Below are 18,718 nucleotides of genomic sequence, written 5' to 3' on the forward strand. Positions count from 1 at the left end.
ATGTGTAGTTTTACACTGATCAAAACAATAGTTAGTTAACGTACCTTGCGATGAGAGAATCTGCGATAGTCCCCAAATGCATTCGGTTAGTGCCGATTAGATGACTAGGTTTGAACCAAAGACACAAGTTATTTCACAGATTTCTGGTAGACCAGCGGGAGAAGGCTTTTTTTCCTACTTAACTGCGTTCGTTGTTTCTTCCCTCTATTCCCGGCCTGAGCTGTAGGATCAAACCAACACATTCCACCTTGTCCCTAACAATGAAAAAGGTGGGTTTTCCTTTGCGCCGGATGACCCACCCCTTGTGTGACGAGTCTGGGTCTGACCGCAGCAAGAACGCCCTTCCCTGCTGTAGAGTCCCGCCTCTCCTCAAGTCTAGCCCATGGATATAGAACGAAACATGTCGAATTCAGAGAGAAAATGACACGAGCCTCTGAATATAACAACGTAGGTTTCCGCACATTGCAATGACCTAAAAAAGAATGTCAGAGCAGTAAAGGGAATGTAGCCAAAGGAAGTCAGCCGTTTCAGAAGAATATGCAGAAAAAACTTTACTGAATTTGGCCTGTCAATGGACAATATGGTATATCATATAATAAAACAATTTATTTTATGAAAGAATACCAATATTTGTATCAGGTTTTTGGGAAGAGGAACAGGCTGTTTCCATAAATAGGGTCCCTTAGGTCCCTATGTATAAAGTCCCCCTGTACTGGCTAATATCTCACAGCAACTTGTTGCAGTACAGGGCAGCATGTAGCCTAGTATGTCAGGCCAGTAACCGGAAGGTCACTGGTTTGAATACCTGTTGATGTGCCCTTGAGCAAGGCACTTACTCCTAATTTGCTCCAGGTGCACCGTAATAATATGGCTGACCCTGTAAAACAACACATTTCACTGCACATATTTGGTGTATGTGACAATAAAACATATATATATATATATATATATACAGTACCAGGCAAAAGTTTGGACACACCTACTCATTCAAGGGTTTTTCTTTATTTTTACTATTTTCTACATTGTACATGAGTCTAAATACAAGTTCTGGAGTGAATCTGATGTATGGTTCATGAGTGTGTGGATTGTGGATTTTGCTCAACAAGAACGTTTTTTTATATATATAAGGATCAATATTGTCACAGTTGCTTCTTGTTCAAATTTGATATATGGAATTGTTTTAAGATAGTTATACTATGGATAATTTAGCTATTTAGTTATCATAAAAGAAAATAGAAAGAAATATATTAGATAAAATATTGAATCTGGCCTTTACTACTATAGCCCATAGAAACGCATTGCTTATCAGCTTCATTAATGGCAAAAAAGACAGTCAAACAATAAACCATAAGGAATAAGGTTTTGAAGTGTCTGTCCTATATCTAGGAGATATAAGAAAGCTCAAGAAATATATCTTTATTTATTTATTTAGACATATTTAGGCCAAAACCACCTGCAGACTTTCATTCTATTTTTAAAACCGGTATTGGTTACCTTCAGAGGATGGCGTAACACTTGTGGGGGTTGTAGAGCAAAAACGTAGAATACCATTGTGGGGTGGCAGGTAGTGGTTAGAGTGTTGGGCCAGTAACCGAAAGTTGCTAGATTGAATCCCTGAGCTGACTAGGTAAAAATCTGTCGTTCTGCCCCTGAACAAGGCAGTTAACCCACTGTTCCTAGGCCATCATTGTAAATAAGAATTTCTTCGTAACTGACTTGCCTAGTTAGAACAAGGTGTAGCCATCTGGTGCTTTTGGTTAATAAATACCCAATCAAATGCTTGTGGTGGTCAATACTTGAGCCAAGACTATGGGCAGCGGGAGGAGTCAAATAACACTTTGTGGTCAGGTACATTGTGATTGGCCCTATTGTCACATGATTACTGTGAGACACAGATGTACTTTGGCCTCTGCTGTGTGATGACAGTTGATTATATAAGTCTAATGGAGATGACAGTGTTGGGGAAGATACTCTGAAAGTATAGTTTACCAAGCTACCAACTACCTCACACTGGGAGAAGTTAATGCTACACTAATCAAATTAAATCAAGCTTTATTTATACAGCAAATTTCAGACATGGAATGCAACGCAATGTGCTTTACAGGAAAAAATAATTATAAAACAAATATTTACTTTCCAACAAACATAAGATAAAAAACAAAAGAATGACACTAAATCTACCATTAAGGAGCGTATAGTTTACTTAACTAAAGTTACTTTGAAAATGTAGTTCGCTACATCCAAGCTACTGTGTGATAAATTATCATATCTACATATGAAATGTCATAGACTACAAATTGCAAGAACAGATCCCTCTGGTGTCAGATGTTAATGTAATGTGCGTCAATCTAAGTAACATAGTTTTAAAAATCCTATCGAAATCTGTCGGTTTAAGCTAAAGATATCTGTTTTTTGTTGTTGCATGGGCTGCGTCTCAATGCGCCTCTATGGTGGCCTTTCTGCATCTGTGGTGGAAGGTGGCCGAACTACAGCATCGTTTGTCAGACCATGAGACATCCCGAAAATCGGTCTTCTCATGAAAACATCTGTATCGTCCACTCTATGGAAAAAGGGAGATTCTCACAAACACCATTTTTTTTTATTTGTACCTTTATTTAATTAAGGTCCAGTTGTTGTGACTGTAACTTAACCAGGAAATAAAGTGGATCGAGTATTTTATCTGTGGAAAGTGTCTCGCCTTCCGTCTACATTTAATATTGACTTATTTCAGCAGTACGTCCTACTTTTCAGCCAACAGGAATTATCAGTTGGATATGTAGACTAGACATGATGTATATCAAAAATTGTGTATCAGGAGTTTTTATTTCATGAGTCATTTTCATGTAAGGGCTTCAAACATGGGTTTCAAACAGGGCTTCAAACAGAGGTCAAAGCAGAGTAGGGAAGGGCACTATTTATTTTCTCCTTCTAATCGTTGTTCACCTGAACAGGAAAAAAACAAAGTCCTTCATTCTAGCTTAGTGTAATTAAAAACCAGTGGTTGGACATCATTATGATCTGTGAAACAGCGTGGGTGGAAAGAAATGAATATCCACAGTCCCCACGTATCCATGACCATGTACGAGGTTGCGGTGACTATACTGTTGTGTAATAAAAACACATCTTGATAGAATCTCACAGAGAATCCAAGCTGCATTCAACCCCGTATAAATGAGATGCTCTCGGTAGATTGTATATATTTCTGTGAGTGATCATATTGTTTAACACAAGGGAAGGTGAATGCAACAGAATAGGCACCAAATAGGTTAAAAGGCCTTGAATGAAAAATGATCAAAGAGAAATTAAATCCAATTTTAAGTCTTATAAACTGTTGGATGAGAAACACCAGGCATACCCAGACACCCATTGCAGGAAAGAATCCTCATACATTTGTGTGTGTGTGTGTGTGTGTGTGTGTATGCTCGCTCATGAGTGTGTGTCTATGGTATATGAGTATAAGACTATGTGTGTGCATATGTGTGTTTATGTGAATGTGTGTGTGTAGAGGGAAAGAGAGGATGCACTTAGAAAATCATCAGATAGGACGTATATCCATCAAAATCCATAGGGACTGGTGTCCTCCACATTCAGAGAGGGCTAAAGGAAGGAGGGCTAAAGGAAGGAGGGCTAAAGGAAGGAGGGCTAAAGGAAGGAGGGCTAAAGGAAGGAGGGCTAAAGGAAGGAGGGCTAAAGGAAGGAGGGCTAAAGGAAGGAGGGCTAAAGGAAGGAGGGCTAAAGGAAGGAGGGCTAAAGGAAGGAGGGCTAAAGGAAGGAGGGCTAAAGGAAGGAGGACGACGGAGAGACAGAGAGAAAGAAAAGCAGAACAACAGTAATAGAGAGAAAGAAAATTACTGAGAGAAAAGAGAGAGAGAGAGAGAGGGTGACTGATGGGGAGAGAGAGAGAGGGTGACTGACGGGGAGAGAGAGAGAGGGTGACTGAGGGGGAGAGAGAGAGAGAGGGTGACTGAGGGGGAGAGAGAGAGAGAGGGTGACTGACGGGGAGAGAGAGAGAGAGAGGGTGACTGAGGGGGAGAGAGAGAGAGAGAGGGTGACTGACGGGGAGAGAGAGAGAGAAAGATTGACTGACGGGGAGAGAGAGAGAGGGTGACTGACGGGGAGAGAGAGAGAGAAAGGGTGACTGACGGGGAGAGAGAGAGAAAGGGTGACTGACGGGGAGAGAGAGAGAGAAAGGGTGACTGACGGGGAGAGAGAGAGAGGGTGACTGACGGGGAGAGAGAGAGAGAAAGGGTGACTGACGGGGAGAGAGAGAGAGGGTGACTGACGGGGAGAGAGAGAGAGAAAGGGTGACTGACGGGGAGAGAGAGAGAGGGTGACTGACAGGGAGAGAGAGAGAGAAAGGGTGACTGAGGGGGAGAGAGAGAGAGAAAGGGTGACTGAGGGGGAGAGAGAGAGAGGGTGACTGACGGGGAGAGAGAGAGAGAGAGAGAGGGTGACTGAGGGGGAGAGAGAGAGAGAGAGGGTGACTGAGGGGGAGAGAGAGAGAGAAAGGGTGACTGACGGGGAGAGAGAGAGAGAAAGGGTGACTGACGGGGAGAGAGAGAGAGAGAGGGTGACTGAGGGGGAGAGAGAGAGAGGGTGACTGACGGGGAGAGAGAGAGAGAGAGGGTGACTGAGGGGGAGAGAGAGAGAGAGAGGGTGACTGACGGGGAGAGAGAGAGAGAAAGGGTGACTGACGGGGAGAGAGAGAGAGAGAGGGTGACTGACGGGGAGAGAGAGAGAGAAAGGGTGACTGACGGGGAGAGAGAGAGAGAGAGGGTGACTGAGGGGGAGAGAGAGAGAGGGTGACTGACGGGGAGAGAGAGAGAGAGAGGGTGACTGAGGGGGAGAGAGAGAGAGAGAGGGTGACTGAGGGGGAGAGAGAGAGAGAGGGTGACTGAGGGGGAGAGAGAGAGAGGGTGACTGACGGGGAGAGAGAGAGAGAGAGGGTGACTGAGGGGGAGAGAGAGAGAGAGAGGGTGACTGAGGGGGAGAGAGAGAGAGAGGGTGACTGAGGGGGAGAGAGAGAGAGAGAGGGTGACTGACGGGGAGAGAGAGAGAGAAAGGGTGACTGACGGGGAGAGAGAGAGGGTGACTGAGGGGGAGAGAGAGAGAGGGTGACTGACGGGGAGAGAGAGAGAGAGAGGGTGACTGAGGGGAGAGAGAGAGAGAGAGGGTGACTGAGGGGGAGAGAGAGAGAGAGGGTGACTGAGGGGGAGAGAGAGAGAGAAAGGGTGACTGACGGGGAGAGAGAGAGAGGGTGACTGACGGGGAGAGAGAGAGAGAGAGGGTGACTGAGGGGGAGAGAGAGAGAGAGAGGGTGACTGAGGGGGAGAGAGAGAGAGAGAGGGTGACTGAGGGGGAGAGAGAGAGAGAGGGTGACTGAGGGGGAGAGAGAGAAAGGGTGACTGACGGGGAGAGAGAGAGAGAGAGGGTGACTGACGGGGAGAGAGAGAGAGAAAGGGTGACTGACGGGGAGAGAGAGAGAGAGAGGGTGACTGAGGGGGAGAGAGAGAGAGGGTGACTGACGGGGAGAGAGAGAGAGAGAGGGTGACTGAGGGGGAGAGAGAGAGAGAAAGGGTGACTGAGGGGGAGAGAGAGAGAGAAAGGGTGACTGACGGGGAGAGAGAGAGAGGGTGACTGACGGGGAGAGAGAGAGAGAAAGGGTGACTGAGGGGGAGAGAGAGAGAGAAAGGGTGACTGAGGGGGAGAGAGAGAGAGAAAGGGTGACTGACGGGGAGAGAGAGAGAGGGTGACTGATGGGGAGAGAGAGAGAGAAAGGGTGACTGAGGGGGAGAGAGAGAGAGAAAGGGTGACTGAGGGGGAGAGAGAGACAGAAAGGGTGACTGACGGGGAGAGAGAGAGAGGGTGACTGACGGGGAGAGAGAGAGAGAAAGGGTGACTGAGGGGGAGAGAGAGAGAGAAAGGGTGACTGAGGGGGAGAGAGAGAGAGAGAGGGTAACTGACGGGGAGAGAGAGAGAGAGAGGGTGACTGAGGGGGAGAGAGAGAGAGAGAGGGTGACTGAGGGGGAGAGAGAGAGAGAAAGGGTGACTGATGGGGAAAGAGAGAGAGAAAGGGTGACTGACGGGGAGAGAGAGAGAGAGAGGGTGACTGAGGGGGAGAGAGAGAGAGGGTGACTGACGGGGAGAGAGAGAGAGAGAGGGTGACTGAGGGGGAGAGAGAGAGAGAGAGGGTGACTGAGGGGGAGAGAGAGAGAGAGGGTGACTGACGGGGAGAGAGAGAGAGAAAGGGTGACTGACGGGGAGAGAGAGAGAGAGAGGGTGACTGACGGGGAGAGAGAGAGAGAAAGGGTGACTGACGGGGAGAGAGAGAGAGAGAGGGTGACTGAGGGGGAGAGAGAGAGAGGGTGACTGACGGGGAGAGAGAGAGAGAGAGGGAGACTGACGGGGAGAGAGAGAGAGAGGGTGACTGAGGGGGAGAGAGAGAGAGAGAGAGGGAGACTGACAGGGAGAGAGAGAGAGAGAGGGTGACTGAGGGGGAGAGAGAGAGAGAGAGGTAGACTGACGGGGAGAGAGAGAGAGAGAGGGTGACTGAGGGGGAGAGAGAGAGAGAGAGGGTGACTGACGGGGAGAGAGAGAGAGAGAGAGAGAGAGAGAGAGAGAGGGTGACTGACGGGGAGAGAGAGAGAGAGAGGGAGACTGACGGGGAGAGAGAGAGGGTGACTGACGGGGAGAGAGAGAGAGAGAGAGAGGGAGACTGAGGGGGAGAGAGAGAGAGAGAGGGTGACTGAGGGGGAGAGAGAGAGAGGGAGACTGAGGGGGAGAGAGAGAGGGTGACTGAGGGGGAGAGAGAGAGAGATAGGGAGACTGAGGGGAGAGAGAGAGAGAGAGAGAGAGAGAGACTGAGGTGGAGAGAGAGAGAGAGAGGGAGACTGAGGGGGGGAGAGAGAGAGAGAGGGAGACTGAGGTGGAGAGAGAGAGAGAGAGAGAGGGAGACTGAGGTGGAGAGACTGAGGGGGAGAGAGAGAGAGGGTGACTGAGGGGGAGAGAGAGAGAGAGAGAGAGAGAGGGAGACTGACGGGGAGAGAGAGAGAGAGGGAGACTGAGGTGGAGTGAAAGTAAGACTGGGGAGAGGTAGAAGACAAAAAAACCTTGGTAACAATACTGAAAGTCTGCCGGTATAATGCTTTATAACTTGTTATAAGCCTGAATTAGCCTTTATAATGTCTTATAATGAGGCTGTAAGATATAATATATCTCTATGTATCAAAAAGTCAACAAGATTAAAAATTACTCATTAAAATACAAGTTATACAGTGCATTCGGAAAGTATTCAGACCCCTTGACCTTTTCCACATTTTGTTACTTTACAGCCTTATTCTAAAATTGATTTAAAATCTACACACAATACAACATAATGACAGAGCAAAAACAGGTTTAAATACACTTGTGCAAATGAATTTAAAAAAAATGAAATCACATTTGAATGAGTACTCAGACCCTTTACTCAGTACTTTGTTGAAGCACCTTTGGCAGCGATTACAGCCTCGAGTCTTCTTAGGTATGACGCTACAAGCTTGGCACACCTGTATTTAGGGAGTTTCTCCCATTCCTCTCTGCAGATCCTCTCAAGTTCTGTCAGGTTGGATGGGGAGCTTCGCTGCACAGCTATTGTCTGGTCTCTCCAGAGATGTTCGATCGGGTTCAAGTCCAGGCTCTGGCTGGGCCGCTCAAGGACATTCAGAGACATGTCCCGAAGCCCCTCCAGCGTTGTGTTGGCTGTGTGCTTAGGGTCGTTGTCCTGTTGGAAGATGAACCTTCGCCCCAGTCTGAGGTCCTGAGCGCTCTGGAGCAGGTTTTCATCAAGGATCTCTCTGTACTTTGTTCCGTTCATCTTTCCCTTGATACTGACTAGTCTCCCAGTCCCTGCCACTGAATAATATCCCCACAGCACGATGCTGCCACCCCCATGCATCACCGTAGGGATGGTGCCAGGTTTCTTCCAGACGTGACACTTGGCATTCAGGCCAAAGAGTTCAATCTTGGTTTCATCAGACCAGAGAATTCTTCAGACCAGAGAATGTTCCACATGGTCTGAGTCCTTTATGTGCCTTTTGGCCACCATTTAATGAGGAGTGGCTTCCATCTGGTCACTCTACCATAAAGGCCTGATTGGTGGAGAGGTTCAGAGATGGTTGTCCTTCTGGAAGTTTCTCCCATCTCCACAGAGTAACTCTGGAGCTCTGTCAGAGTGACCATCGGGTTCTTGGTCACCTCCCTGACCAAGGCCGTACTCCCCCAATTGCTCAGTTTGGTCGGGCGGCCAGCTCTAGGAAGAGTCTTGGTGGTTCCAAACTTCTTCCATTTAAGAATGATGGAGGCCACTTTGTTCTTGTGGCCCTTCAACGCTGCAGACATTTTTTGGTACACTTCCCCAGATCTGTGCCTCGACACAATCCTGCCTCGGAGCTCTACGGACAATTCCTTCGACCTCATGGCTTGATTTTTGCTCTGACATGCACTGTCAACTGTGTGTGGGACCTTATATAGATAGACAGGTGTGTGCCTTCCCAAATCATGTCCAATCAAATGAATTTACCACAGGTGGACTCCAATCAAGTTATAGAAACTTTTCAAGGATGATCAACGGTAACAGGTTGCACCTGAGCTCAATTTAGAGACCCATAGCATAGGGTCTGAATACTTATTTAAATAAGGTATTTCTGTTTTTTATTTGTAATATTTCATCATTAGGGGGTATTGTGTGTAGATTCATGAGGGAAAATGTAATTTAATACATTTTAGAATAAGGCTGTAATGTAACACAATGTGGAAAAAGGGAAGGGGTCTGAATACTTTCCCGAATTCACTGTATATACAGTGCAATTCAAAAGTTTGGACACCTACTCATTCAAGGGTTTTTCTTTTTTTAAACTATTTTCTACAATGTAGAATAATAGTGAGAACTGACTAATAATAGTCAGAACTATGAAATAGCACAAATGGAATCACGTAGTAACCAAAAAAGTGTTAAACAAATCAAAATATTTTATATTTGAGATTCTTCAAAATAGCCTTGATGACAGCTTTGCACACTCTTGGCATTATCTCAACCAGCTTCATTAGGAATATTTTTCCAACAGTCTTGAAGGAGTTCCTACATATGCTGAGCACTTGGTGGCTGCTTTTCCTTCACTCTGTGGTCCAACTCATCCAAAACCATTTCAATTGGGTTGAGCACAGGTGATTGTGGAGGCCAGGTCATCTGATGCAGCACCATCACTCTCCGTCTTGGTCAAATAGCCCTTACACAGCCTGGAGGTGTGTTTTGAGTCATTGTCCTGTTGAAAAAAAAATGATAGTCCTGCTAAGCGCAAACCAGATGGGATGGCATATCGCTGCAGAATGCTGTGGTAGCCATGCTGGTTAAGTGTGCTTTGAATTCTTTAATATATCACAGACAGTGTCACCAGCAAAGAAAGCACCCATACACCATCACACCTCCTCCTCCATGCTTCATGGTGGGAACCACACATGCGGAGATCATCCATTTACCTACTCCGTGTCTCATAAAGACACGACGGTTGGAAAATCTCAAAGTTGGACTCATCAGACCAAAGAACAGATTTCCACCGGTCTAATGTCCATTGCTTGTGTTTCTTGGCCCAAGCAAGTCTCTTCTTATTATTCGTGTCGTTTAGTAGTGCTTTCTTTGCAGCAATTCGACCATGAAAGCCTGATTCAAGCAGTCTCCTGTTAACAGTTGATGTTGAGATGTGCCTGTTACTTGAACTCTGTGAAGCATTTATTTGGGCTGCAATCTTAGACTGGTAACTCTTATGAATTTATCCTCTGCAGCAGAAGTAACTCTGGGTCTTCCTTTCTTGTGACGGTCCTCATGAGAGCCAGTTTCATCATAGCGCTGGATGGTTTTTGTGACTGCACTTGAAGAAACTTTCAAAGTTCTTGAAATGTTCCGTATTGACTGACCTTCATGTCTTGAAATAATGATCGACTGTCATTTCTCTTTGCTTATTTGAGCTGTTCTTGCCATAATATGGACTTGGTCTTTTACCAAATCTTCTGTATACCACCCCTACCTAGTCACAATACAGCTGATTTGGCTCAAACGCATTAAGAAGGAAAGAAATTCCACAAATTAACTTTTAACAAGGCACACCTATTAAATGAAATGCATTCCATCTGACTACCTCATGAAGCTGGTTGAGAGAATGCCAAGAGTTTGCAAAGCTGTCATTAAGACAAAAGCTGGCTATTTGAATAATTTTCTTAACACTTTTTTGGTTACTACATGATTCCATATGTATTATTTCATAGTTTTTATGTCTTCACTATTATTCTAAAATGTAGAAAACAGTAAAAAATAAAGAAAAACCCTTGAATGAGTAGGTGTGCAAACTTTTGACGGGTACTGTACGTGGGTTGCACAAGTCTTACCATGTAATATATTGTAACTGCATGATGATGTGTTATTCCTGCAGGCTAGGTTAAGCGATATCGTAGAAAGAGGACATGATTCTGTTACTCTGCTCTCTGTATGCCTGTCATCATAGAGGATTAAAAGGATTAAAATGTACTTTGCAGTCAAACACTGTTTAATATTCAGGATTTAAATGCGCTCATGTATTTACATTACATAGGCAAAACATGCATTTGTGTTAGGAAATCTCAACATTTTTCCAACAGGCACTGTAATACAGCAATAGAGTAAAATCATATCCTTACTTTAAAGCTTTGATAATTTCACATAGGCCACGAGTTGAATTGAATATTGAAGGCACGTTGATATATCTTTAGTATAAAGGAGATTGGAATTCTGCTCTCCTTCTCGTATTTGGATGCTTTATGAACTCAAAGGTGGAGATAAGCAAGTGGGAGTAACCATAGAAATTGAATGAATAGAACTGTCACGATCGTCATTATGAATGGACCAAGGTGCAGCGTGGTAGGCATACATTTTCCTTTATTAAATGAACACCGAACAAAAAACAACAAAATTCCAAACGAAACGTGAAGCTAATAATAGTGCTGACATGCAAATATTTATAGACAAGATCCCACAAAGCACAAAGGAATAATGGCTGCCTAAATATGATGATCCCCAATCAGAGACAACGATAAACAGCTGCCTCTGATTGGGAACCATAACAGGCCAACATCGACATACAAACACCTAGATGACCCACCCTAGTCACACCCCGACCCAACCAACATAGAGAATAAAAAGCTCTCTATGGTCAGGGCTGGACAAGAACGGGCTTGGAACCTCTAACCCTGTCAATTTGACTGATAAACTCATGGTTACACTCGCAATGGCTGCCTGGTAATGTGATGCAATAATTCCCATGGTAATGTAGAATGTTGATTCAAATTATGTTAATTAACTGTGTGGCTCATGAAATGGAATGTATTGTTTGTCATGTCAGTTGAGTTGAATTCTCCATTCACAGCACACATTGATTTGTACCTTGTCACGATCGTGTGGAGGAGAGACGGACCAAGGCGCAGCGGGATATGAATACATCTTCTTTTATTAGAACGACGAAGATGAAACATGAAACAAAACACTTATACAAACTATACAAAACAACAAACGACCCTGAAGCTATAAACGTAGTGCACACACAGGCTACAAACGTTCAACATAGACAATTACCCACAAACACCTAAAGCCTATGGCTACCTTAAATATGGCTCCCAATCAGAGACAACAATAACCAGCTGTCTCTGATTGAGAACCAAATCAGGCAACCATAGACTTTCCTAAACACCTACACTCAACCATAGACATACCTACACACATACACTCAACACAAACCCATACACTACAACCAACCATATAATCACCCAAAACACACACATACCCCATGTCACACCCTGACCTAACTAAAATAATAAAGAAAACAAATAATACTAAGGCCAGGGCGTGACAGTACCCACCCCAAAAGGTGCGGACTCCGGCCGCAAAACCTGACATATAAAGGGAGGGTCCGGGGTGGGCCCTAATATGGCGGCGGCTCGGGTGCGGGACGTGGCCCCCACTCCAGCATTGTCAATATCCGCTTCGGTGTCTCTGGTAGATCCCGGCTGACTGGCGGATTCAGCCGATCCCGGCTGACTGGCGACTCTGGCTGCCCATGGCTGGCGGGCGACTCTGGCTGCCCATGGCTGGCGGGCGACTCTGGCTGCCCATGGCTGGCGGGCGACTCTGGCTGCCCATGGCTGGCGGGCGACTCTGGCTGCCCATGGCTGGCGGGCGACTCTGGACGCTCATGGCTGGCGGGCGACTCTGGACGCTCATGGCTGGCTGACGGCTCTGGACGCTCATGGCTGGCTGACGGCTCTGGACGCTCATGGCTGGCTGACGGCTCTGGACGCTCATGGCAGGCTGACGGCTCTGGACGCTCATGGCAGGCTGACGGCTCTGGACGCTCATGGCAGGCTGACGGCTCTGGACGCTCATGGCAGGCTGACGGCTCTGGACGCTCATGGCTGGCTGGCGGCTCTGGACGCTCATGGCTCGCTGGCGGCTCTGGCAGATCCTGTCTGGTTGGCGGTTCTGGCAGATCCTGTCTGGTTGGCGGTTCTGGCAGATCCTGTCTGGTTGGCGGTTCTGGCAGATCCTGTCTGGTTGGCGGTTCTGGCAGATCCTGTCTGGTTAGCGGCTCTGGCAGATCCTGTCTGGTTGGCGGCTCTGGCAGATCCTGTCTGGTTGGCGGCTCTGGCAGATCCTGTCTGGTTGGCGGCTCTGGCAGATCCTGTCTGGTTGGCGGCTCTGGCAGATCCTGTCTGGTTGGCGGCTCTGGCAGATCCTGTCTGGTTGGCGGCTCTGGCAGATCCTGTCTGACGAATGGCTCTAGCAGCTCCTGACTGACGAACGGCTCTGACGGCTCGGGACAGACGGGCGGCTCTAATGGCTCGGGACAGACGGATGGCTCAGACGGCACTGGGCAGACGGATGGCTCAGACGGCGCTGGGCAGACAGATGGCTCAGACGGCGCTGGGGAGACGGATGGCTCAGATGGCGCTGGGGAGACGGATGGCTCAGATGGCGCTGGGGAGACGGATGGCTCAGATGGCGCTGGGGAGACGGATGGCTCAGATGGCGCTGGGGAGACGGATGGCTCAGATGGCGCTGGGGAGACGGATGGCTCTGGCCGGATGAGGCGCACTGTAGGCCTGGTGCGTGGTGCCGGAACTGGTGGTACCGGGCTGGAGACACGCATCTCAAGGCTAGTGCGGGGAGAAGGAACAGGGCATACTGGACCCTGGATACGCACATTAGGCCTAGTGCGTGGTGCCGGCACTGGTGGTACCGGGCTGGGGACACGCACTTCAAGGCTAGTGCGGGGAGCAGCAACAGGATGCACAGGACTCTGGAGATGCACAGGAGACTTGGTGCGTGGCGTAGGCACCGGTGGTAATGGGCGGGAGACACGCACCATTGGACGAGTGCATGGAGGAGGAACAGGGCTCTGAAGACACACTGGAAGCCTGGTGCGTGGTGTAGGCACTGGTGGAACTGGACTGGGGCGGGGAGGTGGCGCCGGAAATACCGGACCGTGCAGGCGTACTGACTCCCTTGGGCACCGAGCCTGCCCAACCTTACCTGGTTGAATGGTCCCCGTCGCCCGCCCAGTGCGGGGAGGTGGAATAACCCGCACCGGGCTATGTAGGCGAACCGGGGACACCATGCGTAAGGCTGGTGCCATGTAAGCCGGCCCGAGGAGACGCACTGGAGACCAGACGCGTTGAGCCGGCTTCATGGCACCTGGCTCAATGCCCAATCTAGCCCTACCAGTGCGGGGAGGTGGAATAACCCGCACCGGGCTATGAACACGTACAGGAGACACCGTGCGCTCTACTGCGTAACACGGTGTCTGCCCGTACTCCCGCTCTCCACGGTTAGCCTGGGAAGTGGGCGCAGGTCTCCTACCTGCCCTCGGCCCACTACCTCTAAGCCCCCCCCCAAGAAATGTTTGGGTTGTACTTGCGGGCTTCCAGCCTTGCCTCCGTGCTGCCTCCTCATATCGCCTCCTCTCGGCTTTCGCTGCCTCCAGCTCTTCACGAGGGAGGCGATATTCTCCCGGTTGTGCCCAAGGTCCCTTACCATCCAATATTTCCTCCCATGTCCATGAATCCTTTATTCCTTGCTCCTGTTGCCACTGATCACGCTGCTTGATCCTTGTTTGGTGGGTAATTCTGTCACGATCGTGTGGAGGAGAGACGGACCAAGGCGCAGCAGGATATGAATACATCTTCTTTTATTAGAACGACGAAGATGAAACACGAAACGAAACACTTATACAAACTATACAAAACAACAAACGACCCTGAAGCTATAAACGTAGTGCACACACACATGCTACAAACGTTCAACATAGACAATTACCCACAAACACCTAAAGCCTATGTCTACCTTAAATATGGCTCCCAATCAGAGACAACAATAACCAGCTGTCTCTGATTGAGAACCAAATCAGGCAACCATAGACTTTCCTAAACACCTACACTCAACCATAGACATACCTAGACACATACACTCAACACAAACCCATACACTACAACCAACCATATAATCACCCAAAACACACACATACCCCATGTCACACCCTGACCTAACTAAAATAATAAAGAAAACAAATAATACTAAGGCCAGGGCGTGACATACACACTTTCTGCTTTGCTCCTACGGATACATTCGCAATGGCCGCCAGTCCACCCATTATGCCGTCATTGACTTGAATGGGGACGGCCGTTCTATTCATTCTATTTCTACGGGAGAAACAGTGGGAAGGTTGGCAGGCGGGGATCGAACTCTGACTCTGGGGTTGTACATGTGTAGGTATGTAGCCTGGCTACTCTTGAGGTATGTACAGTAAACCTCAGTGTCAGCTCCTATCTGGAGATGAAGGCACATCAGTCTTTAACAGTTTGCCCTCGCATGCCCTATCACTATTGAAGCACATTCCATTGTGGTAAATCTGTCTTGGCAACTACAGTATATAGCCTGCCAAAAACGTTTCATCCCAAGCCCAGCAGTGCTACTGCCAGGCAAAGCAAAGTACTATCCATTTATCTTCTTTTTTTTCTTCCTTCGTTTTAAGTGGGCCTGTGCTTATGTCGAGGGCCGTGGAGATACAATGTATTGCTAGACATTCATGTCTTTCAGTAAGGAGAGGCTGTGGATGAGACGGCAGCGACCGTAAAAGGTGTTCACCAGGTGCCTCCAATAGCCTCCCTCTGGAATGTAACCCCAAATGTCTCCCGACCGTCTCCACGCTAGCCCATAAAACCTCTGGGCTCCTGCCAACATTCTCCCGGTGCGCCGCACACCTGGGCCCAGTTGAGGCACCCTCGACTCGTCCAAAGGGTTTGGGAGGTTGGGAGATGATAGGGAATTCCATAGGTTGACCTATGTAACAATGCATACCATCATCAGACAGAGTTGACCTCAAAGCATTAGTGTTGGTAGATAATTCTATTCCCACCTAACCACCAAAAACATTAAGCCCTCCAAGCCCCATCTTAACTCCCTTCAAAAATGTCGCTCCACACCCAATGTTCACTCTCACAAGACGTAGTAAGCACTGCTCTTTCACTTGTATACAGTCTAGCTTCTGAGTATGTCTGCCTGGATAACCACAAAGTCTCTTTATCGTGTTCTCTGCAAACCTTAATAACAGCAATGTGGTTAGAGCCAATCGTTAAAGGCCCAGTGCAGTCAAAAACTTGATTCCCTGTGTTTTATATATATTTCCACACTATGAGGTTTGAATAATACTGTGAAATTGTTAAAACTGATGATAATTCCCTTTTAGTGTAAAAGTTGTTTGAAAAGACCACCTAAAATGTCTGCCTGTTTAGGTGGGATGGAGTTTTGGCCTGCCTAGTAACATCACCTGGCAGTATAAATTAAGCCAATAACAGATAGTTGTCTGGTTACATATCCCTGCCATTAGGCTCATTCAATTATGCCCCTCACTCAGACCACTCCCAGACTGTCCTAGCTAAATTATTGCTTGAGAAATTGCTCTTTGCTAAGAAGCTATTTTTGACCATTTTAATTGAAAACAGTCACAGTAAGGTTCTTAATTGTTACCCATAAATGATATTGAGATAAAAATGGCTGCATTGCACCTTTAACCTTAACACAGGAATGATGTTGTTGGCAGTTGGGCACCGCGATGCTGGGTATATTGGTACATATGGTGCCTGTGTGGACCCATGTAGTTAAACATAGACTTTGATATGAAACCAGGGGAAAGCAGTGCAAAGAGACTGACATTAACCACAGAGAGAAATCCAGGCAGTTTTCAGGGTCATAAAACAGGACTTCACACAGCGGGACACACAGCATTTCATCATTTCTGTTGTGACTCGGCACTACATTGTAGGCAGCAGCAGGCACCAGGGAAGGCAGTAAGTGTAAATGGCTATCACTTAGGCTTAGGTTATCTGGCCTGCTTTTATTGTGATCTGGATGGGGAAACAATAACCCCAGTCATAAGCCTGATTCAGACTTTAGGGCCAAACTAGCCATTCAAAGCAGAGCTGTACTGGGCTGGCCTGGTTAAGCATACATCATAGTTGCTGGAACCATGTTAAAAGAGGACAAGGTGAAAAGACCGTATCTGAGCCAGCACAGTATAGTTCAGGTCGGTTCTACAGTGCCAATCGGGCAATAGTGTAGCAGGAGAAAGTTAGAGCTGTAACGGGGACTCGAACCGAACTCCTATAACGCAGAACCAAGCATCATACGGACTATATCACAAAAGCCCAAGCCTCTGGGTAGAAGTAGTGTAACGCTCACACACACTGGTTACATTAGTACTCACAAACTCACTCTACCATACGCTCACTCAAATATAGTTTATTTGAGGAGAGAAAGTTAAAAAAAAAGATGAAGTCACAGAGCTTGTATCGAAATCTTTTGAGCCACCCTGTGGTTATAATGTGGAATGACAGTCATTACCACAATGGACTAATTCATTAAAACGTTTGTTCAGAGAAAGGCAGCTGGAAAGTGCATCTGTAGAGCCCTGAGGGACTCCTGGAATGTTAGTAATATTACTAAGGTCATAAACAAATATTAAAAGGGCAATCTGCTGAGAAGACAGTTGAACTAAGCTCATTATGCATTTATAAGTTATGTTCTCTCAGAATCCATGGCTAATTCTCATAAATTTAAAAGTAAAAAAATGTATGTACCATTCCTGGATTGCCCCTTTAAATCACCTGATGCTGCGTTCATAACCAAGTGGTAAGATGGTAATTACCAGTTGTGAAGTTGTAAATACCAGTTGGATGCATTCAATCTAAAAGTACAGCCATCATGCTTGTAAACAAATTATAGTGTTAAATAAATAAATATATGAATAAATGTATTTGTAGAAATGTTTTGTTGTTGCATTTAACTGATGAATATATTTTGTTGTCTGCGCTACAGACTGCTATATCAGTCCGGTAATACAGGATTAGTAAAGGCCCAGTGCACTACTTTTCTGGTCATTTTTTACATTCTGATTTTTCAGAATGTAATGAGTACTTTTGGGTGTCAGAGAAAATGTATTGGAGAAAAAAGTGAATACATTACTTTCTTTAGGAATGTAGTGAAGTAAAAGATGTCAAAAATATAAATAGTAAAGTACAGATACCCCCCAAACTATGTAAGTACTGCTTCAAATATTTATACTTAGTTACTTTACTTCACTGACAGTATGCTCATGGGCTTCCCAAGTACCACCAGTGATGCACAAGTTGACACAAGTTCACACCTCTTTGAATGGGTAGGGCAGAATATCCTGTAAGCCATTGCGTCTGTCTAGTACACGCAGCCGGAGTTGTCAGACGCCCGCCTCTGTGCATCATGGTGGATTACGTCATTGTAGTATGTACATTCGCGCCCATGTATTAGGCTAAAGAGATGTTTACGATGTAGCCTAACATATGCTGGTTTCAAGGTAACCTAATAGCTTTATCTCTAGAACACACACACACAGAAAAACATTGAGGAAGGAGCCACGAGCACATTTCTTGCTGTTTTCTTAGAAAATGTATGTATTACTTTTCCTGTAAAAAAATGATCTAGAGTATATGCTCTACACAGACTAGGATGCGCGTTAACATTCTGATTGAGATTTCAAATATATTTAGCTTTTCTTTATTAGCCTATGTCACACCCTGGCCTTTGTTATATATATTTTCTTGATTAGTTTAGTTAGGTCAGGGTGTGACATGGGGGATGTTTGTGTGTTTTGTCTAGTTTAGGGTGTGTGTATTGTTTAGGGGGTTTTGTAGTATGTATGGGGTTGTGTTCAGTGTAGGTGTTTAGAAAAGTCTATGGTTGCCTGATTTGGTTCTCAATCAGAGACAGCTGGTTATTGTTGTCTCTGATTGGGAGCCATATTTAAGGCAGCCATAGGCTTTAGGTGTTTGTGGGTAATTGTCTATGTGTAGTGTTTGTGTCAGCACTATTTTCTATATAGCTTCACGGTCGTCTGTTTGTTATTTTGTTAGTTTGTGTATAGTGTTCGTTTTCGTGTTTTTCTCTCTTCTAATAAAAGAAGATGTATTTTTCACACGCTGCGCCTTGGTCCAATCTCTCACCGCAAGACGATCGTGACAGCCTACCTGTGAACATTTTCGTTATTTTACAAGTATTTTGTGTTTAAACATTTTAAACAAATGTACACGTCTAACATCTTTCACTGCACTAATAATGAGTCTCTACTAGAGC

The 18,718-nt window shown here is 46.3% G+C and overlaps 1 protein-coding gene across 3 annotated transcripts in view; it reads right to left on the minus strand.

Moving 5' to 3' along the window:
• The window catches only part of LOC139553855 (leucine zipper protein 1-like), a 72,326-nt gene extending 72,007 nt beyond the window's left edge, over positions 1 to 319 (minus strand). For all 3 annotated transcript variants that reach the window (XM_071366598.1, XM_071366599.1, XM_071366600.1), the window contains exon 1: positions 45 to 319. The gene's annotated coding sequence lies outside the window, so the exon portion shown is untranslated. The remainder of the gene's footprint in view (positions 1 to 44) is intronic.
• Positions 320 to 18,718: the final 18,399 nt, after the last annotated feature.

Source organism: Salvelinus alpinus, chromosome 25 (genome assembly GCF_045679555.1).
Source record: "Salvelinus alpinus chromosome 25, SLU_Salpinus.1, whole genome shotgun sequence".
In the NCBI taxonomy this organism is placed as follows: domain Eukaryota; kingdom Metazoa; phylum Chordata; class Actinopteri; order Salmoniformes; family Salmonidae; genus Salvelinus; species Salvelinus alpinus.